The following is a 17,513-nucleotide window of genomic DNA, read 5'->3' as shown; positions in this document are numbered from 1 at the left end:
TCGTTGTCTATTTGGGAGAGGAAAAAATGTCCCTTCAAAACATATCAGAATCTTTTTTTAGTTGTTTGGAAATTTGTATTAGACTCCAGGATGTATTTGGAATGCTTTGATGTGTTGGCATATTCCTTTTTCATGTCATTCTGGTGGTTAAACACATTTACAAATCACTGCAGTTACTTTCTGGATGAACAGCTGGAGTGTCAAAAACAAAGCAATCAAAGCAGCTGTAGACGCTCTCTGTCTTCCCGTGTTGTTTGTATTTTGTAATTTCACACATGATTTTGGAATGTTTTGGAGCTGTATTTAAACACTTATTTAAAGAGAAACTGATCTATTTATATCCTGGAGTAATTAACTGAACGGTAGTGCAGAACAACACGAATGTCTATGAGCACAAAGAAAAGAGGCTTTCGTCCAAGTGAGCTTCAATAAGTTCACAAACACGCAGCACACAGGTTGCTTTTACGTTTGTCTCTGCCAAGTGAATAGCAGGATTAGATTTGATTAGGCTCAGCAGCAACAATAAAACCACCACTGCCACATCTGAGAGCCAAGCAATGCCTGCTACAATGACGACAAACAGACAATTAAAAAAAACAAATAAATAAAAACTACATCAGGACCAACGTGAGATAAATTTAACTTCTGTAGACAACTGGTGTAATAAAGAGGAAAAAAGTTTGCAATACACAAACCAGGAAAGAAACGAGGTCACAAGCGACCGGTTTGATATGTGCAGCAGCAATAAAACAAAGATTTCACAGCCATGCATGAGAATGAATCCCACAACAGGTCACCTTTTGTCCCAGCATTTCCTTCAGATTACAGATTGCAAGCGTAACACACATCCTGTCTTGCTGCCCTCTAATGGCTGCTGGGATTTAATGAGCTGATGAGGAAGGTCTTCATCTACAGTGCCGGACGCAGATTCTGGTTGCAATCCAGTTTTTAAATCTCAACTACTTTATAGTCATGGTTCCCATCACTGTGTCTGAAGAGTTCACGCACATTATTCTTACTGCACTTTGTTTCAAAGGTTATTTATGTTTAGTGATGCATTCATCAAGATTGCTGCTGTGTGTATCATCTTCATCTTATTGTTACATTAGCAGACCTGATGAGGCCTTTAAAATGTACATCACTAGTCCTCCATTTATTGCTGGGTCTGAAAAGGGTTGTGTTTTAAATCCTGCGGTGTTTCTAATGACCTGCAGGGGGCCTCTCGTGTTGTGACTATAAAATAAAATATTACTTTGAAAATGATAATAAAGCTTATCTGCGCGCTTTTGGCCGATGCTACCGTGGGATTGTTTTAACCAGGACAGAGGCACTCCATCTCATAACAAGCTCTGCTTAGCAAAAGATGTCGAAAGATGCCAACCTGGAGGCTCCAAAATGGGAGTGACAAACCAATGGGTGACTACACAGTGCATGAGTTAACATGTATCATCCCCACTCTTTATTACCATTAGCATTTAAATTTGCACGACTGTGTGACGATGGCGGTTGACTTCAAACAGTCAAATCAGTGAACACTGGAGCTGTAGCCAGTCGGCAGAGCAAAACATCTTTACAAGCGAGAAAAGCCTTCGATGGCCTCTGCTCTTCTTTAACCGAACGCTACAGCAGCGTCTTAACATTTCAGAAGCCAGCATGAAGCCACACCGAAATCTCTGTCACATCTCCTTGGATTCTGCTGACTGGTTAAAAGAAATGGAGATGTGGAAACAAATGAATAACCGGAAGCCTAATAAGATACCAGCTGCCTTCCAAAGAGTAGGAAGAGCTGGAGTCGGAATTCAACAGCTCTGTGTATTCATCTCTGACTGACCACAACACCAGAGCTCAGAGTCACCAGGGTCACACCAGGGTGAGGATTATTTTCCAACATATCGTGCTGTCAGGTGACGCTGTAATACAAAACCTAATCAAACACACTGACAAATGGATCAGGGTTTGATCGAAGTTGTTTTAGTGGAGACTGCTTTATTCTAGCTGATGTTTTCCAGATCCATTTTAATTTCTCTATCTATCCGTCTCGTGGACTAAATATTGATGGCCATGATGATCTGTCAAGTCTAACCATCTCTTTTACTCTATGTTCCCTGTCTCTACCTCTTCAAACTCCATTTACAGTAGCAATGTCCCTGGGCTATACAATCCCCTCTACCCGTGTCACTCTAAATGGTGCCTAATTCCAGATTACACCAACCCATGAGTGAGATGATATTTCTTTTGTCTAGTCCAAGAATAGAGGCCTGCGAGCTGCTGCAAGCATCATTTAGCCTGGCTAAATTACCATGACAAGGAGATGAGCAAATGGACAATGCCTTGGCTTATCTGAAAGAGTTGCACTTTAAAGGGGCTTTAATGGAACCAATTATTAGAAGGATCTCTTCGCCGTCTGCTCCTCGTGCCACTTGATTGTTCTCGTTATAAATGTTCCTCAGTCCCTTGACAGAGTTGGTCACCAGCCCTATCCCCAGTCTGCTCTTCATCTCGCTCTTACGTGTATAGGGGTGAGAAGGTCAACAGGCTTCTCTTCACTGCTCTTGAACCTTTTCCACATTTCTTAATTAAGCCCTTGTTGCATGTAAATATGAAGTTGATGGGCTAATTCTCTCCGTCTCTGAACACACCCACACCTGTGTTCACTAGCTAAGTCTCACTGGCTCATAGAAGAATACAGGTGATCTCTTCTGCTTCATTTCTATACATCACTGCTGGACAACACATCCTCAGTTCACCCTGACCATTTCTGCCAGCAGTGGGGGAAAGAATGACGAGGAACAGGCAGCAGTGGAGAACAGAGGAAAAAGGCCATTAGAGCCATTGACATTTTGTTCATGCTTGAAATCCTGAAGTTGTTCTGCGGAGAATCAGTCGATTCAAGAACTAATTAGCAATCAGAAATGTGTCATGGCGCCACCATTGGTGTGAAGTTATCACACAGTTAGGCCGAACCTAGGTAACTGTTCCTCCCTTTGCCTGCAGTTCAGCCAGAACTACGGTAAAAGCCTCAAACACCTAAAGCTGGATGAAACAAAGTTTGGGTGAACTAGAATCCATCCAAACTATGTTTCTGTTTACACGTCAGTCACCAAACCACAAGTCCAATTGCATAATTCCCCATCTTTGCTTTGCTCTCCTCACTATTGTGTTTTAAGAAGCAGTTTGAAAAGACAAATTTTCCTCAGGTCAGAGTGTTCGCTCCAAGATCCATTAAATGGCGAGTGTGAGACAATGAAAACTGTAAAACTGTAATTGAAGCTGTCTACGAGGAGAAGCCGAGGTACTGGCTAAACGTCAGCAAGGCTAAAGATGAAAACACATAGTCTTGTATTCCTTCAACCACATTCACCTCTCTGACCTCAGGACGACGCCTGGGTATCACTCCATTCAGCTGAAGGGTTTCTTTATCACAAGGAAAAATGTGTGTATCTATTCATTTCTGAACTCCTTATCACTTAGTGGTTATACTTGCTTATTGCTAGCTGACATATTGTGATGTGGGTTATCTAAAAGACCTGACTCATCCTTTGAAAATTACTACAAGACACATCTCATTGCCTCTCTTCCCTCTGGTATTTTAAGTATCTGGGTTTTACCCATTCATGTGCACATAGTTTCAAATTGATGAACTTTAAATGCGTCTAAAAAAAAAGGTAATTTTGTCGTATTACCCTCAATGGGTTTGGAGCCGATAAACTAGGTGACACAAGGCCTCACTTTCATCAGAAGATGCCGGTCAAATTCATGAATGGCTGTAATAAACGTAGAAGAAATAGAAGAAATAGAGGAGGCCGTCTATAGCCTTATGTTTTAATCACCCGTTTTTCGTTTTTGCGTTTTTTTGTTGTTTTTTTATAAAGCAACAAAAAAATTCTTCGATGTGAGGGAGGGTTCTTTTCTTTGAATTTTGCAATGCAATACATTGATGGAAACACAGCTAATGTGAGAGTGTGCAGCACGACTACGGCCCTACATTATATTTCCAAAGCCAGAGAAAATAAAGGAGAATTTCAAATGCTTGTAAGGTGTAATTTATACATATTACCTTACACCATCTGCTTAGCTCCATATTTGTCACTATATTGTTACTGCCCATGATCAAGGCCCAGGTTGCCCAAGCATTGGAACCTTCATGAGAGCTCAGAGGAGCAGACAGAGAGGGGTGAGGATGTAGCGGCTGTGTTTGGCAGGGAAGTCGGTGCGAACCCCTTGCGTTATTAACTTTCTTTGTAGATCCTCCGCTGTGTAATCAGAGAAGAAAAGGTCTAAACATTTATTCTGCTTGGTAGCTTTGGTTCAAAACAGCAAAATTACTCAACGGCTTGCTCGGCAGACTCTCAGGAAGGCAGCCAGACACACTCTAAGTATGTGGAAGTCAAAGTGACAGCACAAAAGGTTGCTTTACAAAGCGTTTGCTGTTTCAGGCATGTGTGTCTTTTGCTTAATTTATGGACCTGCTGTTTTAGGGCATTTCAGATTAGTCTGTGCTGGGGATATCTCATTCCATGTCTCACTATGTGGGGCTCATTAAAGCTGTGAACGAGCCGCCTCTGTCACCCTCTCATTGGCCTAAGGTGCAATAACCGCCAATCAGGCGATTTGGAGCTATTTCAGAAAGTAGGAACATTAAACTGGCATTGCATCAAACTAATACACAGAGTCTGTTTGGCAACACTGGCCTGATAGCGTGATTTATCTATGATGGTTTTTAGAAAACACCATTAAAATATATTCTGGTAATGACTCTGATGTCGTCAGGAGAGTGGGCTGATGGTGTGGTTAAATGCATGAATGCATGCTTGTATTATTTTCAGTATGTGTTGGATCTATGGCGGCAATTATGCTTTCATTTCCACTCAACTGCACTGTGTGTGGTTCTTAGCATCAACCAAGTCATTAAGTTGGAGTTTGGATTAAGGAGCAGCTGAGACGTATGTGTTAGTTTGCGAGTGCTTTTCCTGAGGTTTATGGTCTGTGCTTGAATAAGACAGTTGGGCCAGAGTAGAGTATACTGTGTTATTTGTGTGCATGTGTGTGTCTGTGTGGTTGTAAGTCTACCTTTCCGAGGACTAATGCAGAAGCTCATAGTAGTGATGTTTTAGCTTTAAAACGGACCAGTATTTTTTTGTATAAGGTCAGGATTGCCATTATGTGTAAAATTGCAGTTAAAAAGATACTTTTCCTTACTTATTTTGTGTCATTTTCCCCTCCCGCATCACTGCTTTGTCACTCAAGAATGCAAAAAGACCCAGAGACATATATTTAGCTTGTAGCTCATGGTGAGTGAAAGCTAACATCAAAACTGACCAAAAATTTCTATTTACAAACAAGCATCATCTACTATAATCTACTCCTCACTGTCCAGCTGTATGCTCAGTGAGCCACAAACATTTTAGTTTGAGTTTAAAACAAGCCAAGTAGAACAGCCCTTCCAACTTCACATGAGCACCATCACATGAGACGTATTCACACCAGCCCCAAACTGGAAGTGTTCTAGTCTCCTTCGATCACATGGCTTGAGGAAAAGGACGAGGTCAATACCTGATGATGTACTTGACAGTTTGTCACTTGGTGTTTTGGGGTATTTTTCCTTTTGTTTGCTTTAAGTTGCCGTTAGCTTGAATATAAAGACACCAATCTGAGACTAGTTGAATCTTAACACACACACACACAAACACACATTTCTCGGATAAGGTATCACTATATGGTTATAATAGCAGGGGTTGGGCAACTAATAATGAAAGTACTCATGAGTATATTAGTATAGATGCATCTGTACATGCATGAGTGTTACTACTGCAACCGTAAATATCTTTGCTAACACTGTCACGAACACTTCAGTGCAGGCTGATGCCTCTGCACCTGAGAACATGCGGAAAATGTGTTGTCATGCCGTGTTATGTTTGTGCATATATTTTCTTATTATAGGGCGTATTTGAATATCAATGTGTTTCTTGCATGTACACCCATGTGTGGGCCTCTGTGTATGTTGGAATACTGTGTTTTGTAGGTTAACACCACACAGAGTACGTGACCTGTGTGGGTAAGGACAGTGTTCAGGGAGGCGAATTGGGAGAAGGCCAGCCTTCTCATTAGCAGGGCAGATGTGAGGTCGCTCTGACCAGACTGTTAGCCGCTTCCTTAAAAAAACAGCTCACTGATGGCCTGGCGTGAGACTTACAAAGGGGGAGCTGGGCCATGGAAATGTCCTGTGTTCCTGACATATTGTGAGTGGCCACAAGACAGGGGGAAGCCAACAGCCTTAACCCACCTTGGAGCCCTCCCACCCCCCTTTTTCACAACAACATCCTTGTACAAGAGCGATGGTCAAAAATAACACAAGCGGAAAACTACAATGAGCTGTTATCCCTCATGAGCCCCCCCGGGACGATTAGCAATCCAAACTGAAAGAGAATGAAAGAGAGAGGGACAGGAAAGGAGGGCGAAGGAGTGAAAAAAGGACAAGCATGGAACCAATTTCACCACTATTTTCGTTTCTTTGAGGTGCTTGTTCGTGAAATGATGAGTAGGCCATTAGAACAACAGATTAGGCAATTATAGACCGAAGGCCACATCATAATCTCTAGTTATGTTTTTTTTCTTGCCTCTTTCCAATGGCAAAGTCAAGATGGCTGCCATTTTCAAGAGCATGTCGGTGAGAATTTTTTTCAGCCAGTGCTTTGCAATTTGTAAAAGTGATCAATTAATCACATATTCAAATCACCTGTCCTTTCATATTAAATCTATAAAGAGGGCATATTCAGCCTCTGTGTTAGACTTTGATGTGTTTGTGACGATAAATTATTACAACATCAGTGAGTCATGCAGAAGTGGCTGAAGGCACAAAGAGAAATGCTTTTTTGTCTGTGCATTATCACCACTCACTCAAGTGGTAGGGGAGATAGAGGTTACTTCCTGACTGTGTTAATAGCTATGTGTGTGTGTGCGTGTGTGTATCAGGTAGACAGGTCACACTGTCAGGCAGGGAGCAAGTGCATAGAAAAGAGGGGTCAAGGGCGAATAAATCGCTCGGCCGCTCTTTTTGAGATGACAAACACGTGCCCCTGCCAGAAGGGAACCATTAAAAATAATTTACACAAGCTTTATGTTGGCTGAGCTCTTTTTGATGCAGTGTTTCTCCTGGCAATTATGGCTATGGCGCAGCTCCAGCCATATGGCCAGCCGGGCAGTGGGCCGTGAGGCTCAGGAATACCTGGGTGGTTAATTAAGAGCTGTTGCCAGGGCCATAGGAGGCCAGTTTCAGATCTTCCACACCCCCACCACCACCCCCTTTCTCTACTAACACACCCACTTCCTCCTAGAGCAGCCCCTCCACTGTGACCTACTGTTGTCTCTACTTTCTCACAAGCAGATGCCGCCAGGGACAGGTAGAAGCCACCAGTAATTATTTGAGATAACATCCGCTGAGCTGAGGTGGGATATATGAGAGCGGAGAAATACCACGAGGTGTGTTGTCTCCGTGTTTTTCTGTTTCTGGATGTGTGTGCATGTGCACCTACCTGCTTGTGTGCACATATTCCTGAGCATAAAGGTCAACATTTCCACTTTCCCTCTCAAGCGAGAGTAATGCTGCTTTAGAATGGAAGGCAACGTAGCCAGTTTCATAAATACCTCATTCGGTATTCAGACATTTACTGTACTCTGCTCTCGGTCACCCGACCAATTTGAATAAACTATTCTCACTTGTCAGGCAGCACTTCCCTCTCTTTGATTGGCATGCAAATGTATTTGCTATACTGCAAAAAGAAAATGTGAATATAAAGCAATCCAAATAGTACAACTAAAACTAAACATGCTATCTAAAAAAAAAAAAAAAGGACCATGATAAATAATCATGCTTTGGCTTTTGTATAATTATAAAACAGGAAAAGCACGAAGCCTATGGAGCGCAGCAGGCTGGTCAAAGTACACCCCGCTCTAAGAATAGAACATCACAGTTAATCTATCACGCTTACAAAAATGCAGACAAACCAACAACTCACTGATGGTCACAATGAGTTTACAACTATTTCTTCACTCACAGCTCTGGCTCTTTGTCTATATAACGACCTCACTGTGTTATCGTGGTTTGTGTTGTCACAACATATATCTTTGACCTTGGCTGGGGTCTTCACAAGCCCCCTGTCTAAACATATTGATATTCATAAAAGCACTATCACTCTATCAATCTGCTAGACACAGATCTAATACAGTACAATGAAGCAATAATGAGGAATTTTCTCTTGTTAAAATGTCATTTATGTAATGAATAAAAGATGAAGGGTTCAGCTGTCTCTGCTTTGTTCTCAATAAGTCTTTTTTTTTTTTTTGCTCTGGCCTGTACACTAACAATGGAATCATTGGCAGACATTGTCCCAATAATCAGCCAAAATTGCCTCATGTTTCCACTGTATAAACAATCATTAGGATGTTGTTTTGTTGATTCGTTGCGCCTCAGCCTTTCATTTGCAAACAGTGGCTGCAACCAAAACACTGACAGCTTCTAATCTAAATCGGTGATAGCTCAGACTCTCCTGATTGTGACAGCATAAGCAAGGCAAATACATTTGTGACTGTGTCTGCGTCTTTCTATATGCATGTGTGTGTCATGAACCCCCCACTGACTTCCCACCTCATCTCCATATTCCTTTATGGAAAAATGTAAATGGATACATGATTATCTTTACACGGACCCGGACAGGAAATGGGATCCTACCCTTCACTGTGACTAAAGAAGAGACGGAAATGTTATGGTACACATTATAAATGATTTATGTGCGTAGAATATGGCATCTCTTTTTCTTGATAACCTCTCTGTGTGTTTTACGTGCTCGCTCCTCAACTGAGATTCAGCAAGGTCCCAACGGTGCAGTGTTCGCTCTCTGTACCTCTCTAAACAATAAACAGCATTATCTGTCTGCCTGTCTGGCTTTCAGTTTTCAGTCGTTTACACTGACCTGGTATCTCACGGTAATAAATCCCAATGTGTGAAGGAAGGGCGATAAACTTGATGCTGAATAATTGGTCATTTTGGTTGCAAGCTCCCCTGCTTCACATTATAGTGATAATGAAGGCCTGCTGAATATGGTGATAAGTGTGTGTGTATGTGTGTGTGGGATATGCGTCACTGTGTGCATCTGTCATCTGTGTGCATGCATGCCCCTATGTGTGTGTGTGTGTGTGTGTGTGTGTTTTGTGTGTTACAGAGGTGTCTCCTGAGTCAGGGATTATTGCTGATAGATTATTTCTTCAGCCCCCTCGTTATCACTGGATCAAACAGACATGTGACCCACACTTCATCACTCCATTCATCCTCCTCTTAAACCGAGCTCTGGAGACCTGCAGAGTAGGCTGCTGAAAATGTATATATAGGGCTGGTTTGAGACCAGGGGCCCGTAATACTGCTGCACTGGGACCATTTTGCATAATTATGAACCCTTGCAAGGACTGTGTGTAGTATGAATTTGGTTTTACAGCTGAAAAAATCCAATTTAAAATGAGGCGTGTGGTTGACTTTAAAGCATTTTTCATTCATCTGTATGATTCTGTTTGCAGGGAGGTGAAAGCGCTTAAAAGCAATAGCTCTTTAAAATAATGTCCATGTTGTCTGTCTCTGTATTATGCGACATTGCCGTCACCTGTCCTCGTTACTATTTGAAGGACAGGCCCTTTGATGCTCATTAGTGTGCGCTTGTGTGTCAGTGGTACAGACAAGCACTGAGCTGGTGTGGGCTGCAGCCATGAGAGACTGTGATATCAACCAACCTGTGTATACCATGACGATGGTGACACAAAGCCAGTTCTCCTTTTGTCAGGGGCCCCTAACGAGGTCATCACTGTCCCTGAGACAGGGGTCACCCTTACATTTGACCCCTGTCCCTCCCTGCGCTGTAATGTCAACAACTCGTCCCGTCACCTGCCCAGCGGTGTCCCTGCGCCGCTCTCCCTCATTGGCTGTTGGCATGCCGAGCTGTCACAAAAGTGGGCAGTGTGTGTGGGAATCAAGGGCTGATGTCTTTTAATGAGACAGACGTAGAGCCCCGCTAATGTCCCCGCCTTCGTTAGGCAGAACCCAGCTGCAGCCTGTCAGCCCTCTTGTTAAGCTCAGCCCTGGTGGGACGGCCAAGCAGGGCAACGCTGCTGTCGCTCTGTCTGTCTGTCAATTGGTCAGCTTCTCTCCTCCCCTCTCTCCTTGGTGGACCTGAGTCTCCTGGGTGGGAAGCAAGCTCTGTCTGCCTGATGGCATGGTACTGTATGTCATGGCTGTACTCTCTGCTGCTTTCCCTGGATCCTAGGAGGTGGTTGGCTAATGATCCACCGTCAGGGCTTTGGGGCACTCCACGGCATTTTGTTTCCTGATTAGAATGCAGCGGCGGCCTTTGTCAACAGCGGTGTCAGCCACTGTAAGGACAAAGCATTGTTACCAGGAGCATAATTAAATCTGTTTCCTGTGAATCTGCCACCTGTGTTGGTCAGGGTCACCGGTCAGGGAGATTTTTTTTTTCACCCACCATTCCATGTTTTGTGTTATTCTCTCCCTCACACATCTATATTTGCTACCATTAGACTTTGTAATTATAGGGAAGATGGAATTGTAGTTTTTGTCAGGGTAAGCATATAAATTGAAAAAAAAAGTTCACCATAAAATGGTTTAATCACGAAGAAGTGATTTAAAATTCCCTTTTTGAAATTACCGCAGTTATTTTATTATTATGGCAGAACGAATATGCCTCAAAATACTGAGCATGTTTACAGTTGTTAACTTATGGTATACATGTGAATTATATTTATATCTAATTTTGTAATTATATGTATACTTTTTTTTCATCCACTGCAACCCTGTTCTTGAGGCCACAGCTATCTGTCTCATCAAGTGGAGAGTGACATGTGAGCCGCAGCTAACCAGACCATTAAAAGCAACAGCAGTCCCTGGGATATGGACTGGTCAGAAATTAATTGGCCCCATGGCTGTTTGAAAGCAGAGAGAAAACAACTCCTTGGAGTGTATCAGGATTTCCCACATAAAATATGTCAATTTTCTCCGCTCAAGCCAGTCGAGCAATAATGACCCCATGGTGCTGTAGAGTGGTGTGACAACACAAATGACACTACACTGTGTGCTAATGACATGGGATGTAGTCGCTGGGTAAACATGGCAATTAAACAACAGTCTCAGACTGAGTGGGGCACACATAGAACCTTCACAGACCCCATTGTGTCTTTGTCTTAGCATGCTCGCTCTTGCTCGCTTTCTCTCCCTCTTTCACTGTTTCTGTCTCTCTCTCTGCAAGACATTTGCATGCTGGAGGCATAATTGGCTGGTCTCATGGTGGCGGTGGCAGTATTCCTAGAATGAGGACATCTCAATGCACCTCACATGTCCTCACTGTCACAAGGCTCACTGCTGAAAGCCTTACTGACACAAACACAGTAACACAGAACGCACCCACAATGGCAGCCATGTCTGCTCCCACTCAAACTACACCCTGTGACAAGAAGGAGCTGAACTAAGCACATTTCTCTTCCCCCCCTTGCAGTTTCCAAAGTTCAGAATTACCGTCAGCATGCAGGAGCTCTGCTGGAGAAGTTTTGTGCTTTTAGAGTAGGCTGTGTGAGAGAGTTTGGAGGGTGACAGCTTCGCTGTGGCACTTTGCAGGAGGAAACTCATGTTGAGTTTCAGTATAGGCACGTTTGAACATGCTAACTTATAAGTGGCACGATTTGTATGTATGATGGACTGGACTGGAATCTCTTGTCAATTGGAATACAAAAAAAAAAAAAAAGTCCATAAAACAAACATTTGGTCAGTGTGTTATCTCAGTGCTGAGTATTAATCCCCCGGCCATTATTACAAATACACAGTTCCTCACTTTAAATTAATCATTTAATAGAGCGTATGTATGGCTGCCCAAAGGTGACACTGCAGTGTCCCACAGTGGCCAACACTTGCTCGTCACATTGATAGACTACTCCTGCCAGAGCCTTATTTCACTCACCCATGGAACAATTAGCAATGCTGAGCAGTTTTGCAATTAACAGCCTCATAACTGTCACATGCCCCAATTTTAAATCAGCATGAGTAATATCTGTTTTAGAGCAAAGTTTAATTACAAAGTAAAGCATTTGCATCACAGCGATTTGCATTTTTAAATGATGCTATTATTACTTTTTCTTTTTCTTTTTTTTTTTAAATGCTACAGCCTCTCCGGGCAATGCCCCTTCCCTGTGGCATGAAATTCATCCAGGGTTGCTGCGTAACTGCAACACCCTAAAGGAAAAATGACACAAAGTCTGATAGCAATGCACTCTGATCATGGCTCTACTCCCGCATGTTGATAGAGAAATAAAGTTTTTAGGTGACGGAGTGAATGGCTGCCTGTGGCAACAGAACAGTGTTCACTTCAGGCTTGACATTCTCCATCAAACCACAGCATACTCTTGTGAACAGTCTGTCTAAAACTCTAAATAGGCTCAGTCAAAATGGATGCTAGAGCCCAGTCAAGGCTTAAATCATCTCTCTGTTGAGCTCAAAAGAGAAGCGTCGAAGCCAGAAAATAGAAGAGCCGGGCTGATGGAATCTGGCGCAAACACATTCCCACCTTTCCAATCTTATTTTCGTCTCTCGCCTTCTGCCTGGTTCCCTTGCAGGGGCTTAGTGTACTTTTTGTGTCCCAGTGCGTACAAAGTCTATCAGAATGCATTTGTTTCAGGGAGCCCCCATTCACTTTCAAAGGGTTAAACAGACCATTCACCCGCCTGTCAACATTCCCTGGCCCACCTCACGGAAAAGTCTGCTCGAGTTTTGTTCCCGATCAACACTTGTCTCCTCGGCCCGTTGTTGCTTGTGTCGTGTAATATCCATGACAATCGTGTTGGGCTTTTCAGGGGGCTCTGTAGCACCCATTCTGTGGGGCCACTTTCAGGCCATAAAGAGCTTTATTTGTGTGGATTTGAAAGAGTCATGTGAAGTGCCCTCAGGCTGGAATCCTCTTCAGCGGGTCACCACTGTCTCAATGGGCTTCACATACACAGGCGGCCATCAGTACTGCCCTCACGTTCGTATGAAGCAACATCAACGCCACTGCTGCAAGACTTCCTAAAGTCCTCTGCAAGATGCACAACAGGCAGAAGTTTGCAGTAGGAAAATTATTAAAAAAAAATAATAATAACAACCTCCAAATGAAAATGATAAGCACAATATTTATATAACCTTTGACTTGGCCGGGTGTCTAACATCTGCAACAGCAGAAACCCTTCTCTCCAACTCACCCAGACACACACAAAGCTAACAGCAGCTACAGATGCTAAAGGCCAGGGCGTGGGAAGTAAGGGAGGTCGGACTGCGTATCAATTTTCATGGACCATATGGAATTTCTGTTGTGTGAGCTGTGGATGCGTTATATAGTGGTGATCTTAATGGCCATGTGTGTGTATGCTGAATGGTAAACAGTGTGCAAAGGGGTGTCACCCTGACCCCCGGCATATGGGCATCCATTCTGAAGGAGGGTTTTCACAAACACAGCCATGCTGCCAGGCGAACCCTTGGGACTTTGATTTGTTAATGAATTGCTCTATTGACTTGCATCTTCGCTTGCTTCATTAGAAGACACCAACAACACACTCTGTTTTCTCCCCCCCCACCCTCTTTTATTCCATCCTGATTGTATGCACAGAGAGGAAGATGTGGGCAAAAGGGGGTGGGGCGGTATTGTATTTTTGAGTTAAATCTTAAGGCTTGTCATCTGTTTTTTCCCCCTCTTCTATGGCTTCTATTCTTTAGTCTGGCTAATTTGTATTGTGGCAATTTAGACAACTCTCCAGTGCTCAGTGATGCAAGAGAACAAACCTAATGCCCTGAACCCCGCCTCCCTAGACCCCCCCCCCCCCCCCCCCCCACACACACACACACCCCTATCTCAGGCCGTGGCCCAGGACCAGCCTCCTCTAAATCTATTTCCCAGTCCCTCCCAAGCCCTCATTACCATGTGGAGACAATAATGGTTTTGTCAGGACGATACCTGCTTTACAAGTAGCAGATTATTGTGTCCCGCCAGTGTTAACACAACAAGTACAAGCCCTCTGTCTGTGGCCATTCCACCGGCTGTCAGCACTCATCCATAATGGCAGTGTCACACCATCACACACGGAACACAAAGACATGTGACCCTCCAGCAATATGCACAAAGACATACAGGCTCTATAAGATTTACACAACATATGGCTACAGCATTATGGCCCCCGACTCTTCCACAATTCACCACTGAGCCAAAAACTTCTTGCCCTTTGTCCAAAAAATATGTTCCCCCTGGCTGGTAGGCCACGCAGTGCCATGGTTGTGCACCAATTACACCATACTTTACCAGGAGAGCCATCTGTATGCCAAATGGGCCAGTCTGTCTGGGCATTCTGGTCTGATAGGTGTGAATATTACAGGCCTACAGAGTGTATTAAAGACAGCAGGGGGTCTTGTATATGTGTGTGTGCTTATGAATGTGTTATTTTTTTTTTTTGTTTATTTAACTGTGTTTTGTCCTCTTTAAAACTGCACATTCATATACAGGCATGTAGTTGTAATGTTAAACATGAAACACACACATTCCTTTTGTGTCACTCTCACCTACAGCAAACAAAAGCAAATAGAGGCAAAGAAAACTGTCCCATATCTAATCTTGTTGAACTTCCAGTGACATCTGCAGACACGGGCAATTTCAAAGGAGTTTTTCTTTCCTAAACCAACACAATGGAGAATGTGTGCTTCACTACAGCTAAAGGCTTTTATCGAGTCCCTGTGTAGATCTCTATTGATAATGCCTCATGCAATACCGATGCTTGCAGTGTCCAAGAATGACATGAGAGGGAGTGGAGTGACTTTGACAGCATCGGTGCAGATGTCAGGAGCCACCAGATGTACTTCAATTTGTTTTATCTTTTAAAGAAATGTGTTCATAATTTTAGAATAATGACAATGGAAATGATTATCATTCCACGTGTTTCCATTTCTTTTCCTCCTTTGGAATATTAATTGTATTTATAAAACACTAGAGAGGACAAAAAAATAGCTACTTTAACATGCCTAATTGCACATTGTGGAAGTTCTGCATTCGAAAAGCTCAATGGAAACAGCAAAGTGTGAATGGTTGTCTGTCTCTCTATGTTGGCCCTGCGATGGGCTGGCGACCCGTCCAGGGTGAACCCCGCCTCTCGCCCTGCTGGGATAGGCTCCACACCCCCCCCCCCCCCCAACCCTTAACAGGATAAGCAGAAGAAAATGGATGGATGGAGGGATGGATGGAAACAGCAAAATTACCTCAATTTCACAAACTTGAGTTGCTTTTTACGTTGGTTTTTTTTTTTGAAAGTGTTAATGTGCTTTATGGCAGTTGTGATCGAGTGCAGACGTAGCAAGCATTTAACTCCCATTATAAAATAAAAAAGAACGATCCTCTTGCAACAGGGACCTGCAGAGCCTTTAATCTGAGCTGAGGGTGACTTTATATGCTGTTAAAACCAAAACAGTGTCACGGCTGAGGAAGACCAAGGGCGTCTGTTTTTTATTCTGCTGCTTTATTATAAATTTGATACACTCGTCTGCAAGTGCTGAAGTATGGCTTTTGTTTCATCAGTGACCTCTGGCTCGACATGACCATGACCTGTTAACATTACATTACGTGGTGGTGGCACAATGAAAAAAATGCAAATACACAGTCGATACAGACGCTATTTTTGAGGTTAACACAAAAACTCCCTGCTTGTACAACGTAGTGCTTCGGCAGCAGTCGTTGTTAGTTTGTAATGTAGAAATCTTTGAAATGAGATTTCCTGTCAAGGAAGTAGCGTGTTCTGATGTTTCAATACAGTTGAGGTCTGGTTAGGTGTAGGCACCAAAAAAAAAAAAAAAAGGAAAGTAGCTCAAAAACTCATCTCACGCATGATGACATGGAGATGGGGGCTTTGTGTGGCTGCCTCAAAAAAAAGCTAAGATTTACACTGTGTCACCAAAGAATTTGTACACATTACTGCACGTGCCAGCAGCAGACAATGTGGTGTTAAGAGGTCGCGATCATTCACATCACCTTGTTTGGATCAGCACCCTTTAAAGACATTTAGTGAGTAAGTTGTACTTTTTAGGTTGTTTAACATGTAAATGTGTGGGTAAGAACTGCTGTTCAAAGAAATGACTTAAGTGAATAAAAGCAGTAACTTTAGATACAGACTTTGGGACTCTGACAATAAACCTCAGCTAACTGAAACGCTTTGGTAAGAGTTTAGATATGGAGTGAACACTTTGGTTAAGAGTTTAGATATGGAGTGAACGATACAGACTTTGGGACTCTGACAATAAACCTCAGCTAACTGAAACGCTTTGATAAGAGTTTAGATATTGAGTGAACGATTAAAGACATGAAAACGCAAGTCTTGCTCTGACGAAGGAGAAGAGATTAGAGAAACTCACTGCTTGCCCTGATGGACCAACTCATCATACTCGCTCAACGGTAGTGGATGGAAACACTAATTCTCATTTGGGTTTGAAGATTTTTTTTTTTGAAAATGCCATTAATATTTGTAACACATATGAATGGAAACCTGACCACTGGCCAATTGACGTGAACCTCTCTCCTGGAACAGTATGTAACGGGGAGGTAAGGATCACTCCTGAATACAGGCTGGCCAAGGGAACTTCCTGTGACTGTATATGTGAGGAGGCAGTGGGTCAGCTGGAGGAGCTTCCTGCCCTCTACAGAGTGGTGGACGCCTGCTGTGTGGGTATTACATGGCAGGCCAGGTCCATTGTCTGTAAAGAGGATGTGCTCTGGTGTTGTCTCAGCTCTGAACCGGGACAGATTGCATATGACGCACAAAAACTCTCACTGGCTGGACCCTGACACTCTGGGTGGAGCTTTCCACTCTTGCTCTGAGTTGTGGCCTCATTGAGCGAGGCTGTGTCCCGGGATGGAATAATTAACTTCTATCAACAGGAAAAAGGTCATTTCTGGATTCTTTTTTAGGGGTGTTGGTGGGGGGTAACATCATGTCTGCATTGTGTACTTTTTTTTTTTTTTCAAAATTCAAATTCTTTCCATTACGACCTCATAAATCAGTGACTAAATGTTATAATACAGCTGACACTGGATTGGCTTTGGTCAAATTCATTTGAGAGTGGGAGACTAGACTTAATCACCTACTGGCCTGAGAGGTCTGTGGCAGGTCATGCTGCAGGTGAGTGCAGGAATTTAAGGGTTCTTTTGGACTCTTGGGGCTTCAGTTGCTGTTTGACTTCATGGATTACACTGTTTTCTCATTACATGACTTCACCTTGACATATAGGGCAGTCCAAAAATAAAACAAAACTTCTGAAAATGTTACAGGTAAATGGTCTGCATCAATGTCACTTTTGTATTCTAGAGACCAATAAGGGCTTTACACACGTACGCACGCACGCACACACACAGACACACACAAACACACACACACACACACACACACACACACACACACACACA

The 17,513-nt window shown here is 43.1% G+C and overlaps 1 protein-coding gene across 19 annotated transcripts in view; it reads right to left on the bottom strand.

Moving 5' to 3' along the window:
- The window catches only part of LOC147269674 (uncharacterized), a 353,014-nt gene that overhangs the window by 112,757 nt on the left and 222,744 nt on the right, over nucleotides 1–17,513 (bottom strand). The gene's annotated exons all lie outside the window — the stretch shown is intronic.

This window comes from Aulostomus chinensis, chromosome 2 (genome assembly GCF_037954235.1).
Source record: "Aulostomus chinensis isolate RoL2024-O1b breed Wild chromosome 2, RoL_Achi_v1.0, whole genome shotgun sequence".
Taxonomy (NCBI): domain Eukaryota; kingdom Metazoa; phylum Chordata; class Actinopteri; order Syngnathiformes; family Aulostomidae; genus Aulostomus; species Aulostomus chinensis.
This window is presented reverse-complemented; position numbering and strand designations above follow the sequence as displayed.